This window comes from Trichosurus vulpecula, chromosome 9, assembly GCF_011100635.1.
Source record: "Trichosurus vulpecula isolate mTriVul1 chromosome 9, mTriVul1.pri, whole genome shotgun sequence".
Lineage (NCBI taxonomy): Eukaryota > Metazoa > Chordata > Mammalia > Diprotodontia > Phalangeridae > Trichosurus > Trichosurus vulpecula.
The window spans coordinates 78,275,074-78,276,499 of record NC_050581.1 but is presented as its reverse complement, the minus strand read 5'-3'; positions in this window follow the sequence as shown (position 1 = coordinate 78,276,499).

Below are 1,426 nucleotides of genomic sequence, written 5' to 3'. Positions count from 1 at the left end.
TTTCTTACTTAGTCTCTCCACCTGCTTGTCTCTGTCTCTCTTCAGCCCCCCTGATGGGCTTGTCTCCCCTCCACGCAACTCTGACCCCCGTCCAACCTACAGCAGCCGGCCACCCCCCCAACCCCCAGCTGGCCCTTATGAGTGAGTTGAGGGGGTGCCCAACCCCCCCACCAGGCCCAGGATTGGCTGGCCAAGACCCTAACAGGAGGGGCCAGAAGAGAGAGGTATTTTTGCTGACAGAGGGGGAACAGTGGGGCTGCAGCCTGAGATGTCACTCATAAGGCCAGAGTGGCCCCTGCCCCAGGGAAAGAGGGGGCAGGGGGAGACTGAGACTGTCTGTCTCCTATGTTTCTCATCTTCCCCCCAATTTACTTCCTCTGCCTCCTCTCTCCATCAAATTCTAGCTTCTTCAACAGTCTTATTCTTTTCCTTTCCGACCCCCTTTGGGCCCTTCCATTCCTTTTCCCTTTCCCCTCCCCCCCATTTGTTCCCTTCACTACTACTCCCACCTGGACAGCTCAGCCTGACCCTACTGCCCCATAACTTTCAGCATCTTCTTCATCCTAATGAAACAAAGGAGGAAACACATAGAGACTGGAACCAAGAGGTCAAGTGAAGGGGCTAGGGAAATGTCACACAAAACTAGAAGGGAGACTGTCCATTGTGGGATAGGAGAGAGCAACTCTAGAGGGGCAAGTGGAAATGAGGAGGGGAGAGGGTCAAAGGGACAGGGCAGAAGGTGGTAACCCTACCCCAGGGAGGGGGGCAGCAAGAGCCATCAACATGGGATTTAGTGTCCAAGTGCTGGTGAACAGAGCCAGGACCGCATGTACCCCCTGCCAACACCACCTCCCCACCTGCCCTCCTAAAGCCATGGGAAACACAAGGCCCTGCCCCACCATTCCTGATAGGGAATCCCCCCCCTCCCCAGGAAAATGGGATACCCAGCAACAGGGGTAACTCAAGAGGCTACAAAATGTGCTGATGGCACAGAGGGGAGAGACATATGGCCTGAAGGTTTAGAATGGGGGTGGAGATACCTTCCTAGACAAGAATGGATAGAAATAATTATTCTTTCTCAAGCCGTGGCTTCCTCTGCACTGACAAGTCTTGACCCAAGACCTTATGGCTAATGTACAATTCTTACTACTATGACCTGACCGTTGGTGTCAGTCCCAGGCGAGGACTGGAAAAGTTAAGACAGGAGAAATCTAGGGTCAGTGGAGAACAAGGATAATGGTTATATTGTGCTCAACAACTGGACAGATTGAAGGGAAATTGGGGTGGGATGTGCATTTGTAGAAGATAACGAAATCAGGCTGGTATAGAAAAAGGGAATGGGTGTGGGTATGTTGGAGAGGGTCAGATCTGACGAAACGGGGACAGGTATAGGGGAAATCATAGGATTTTGAGCTGGAAGGGACAT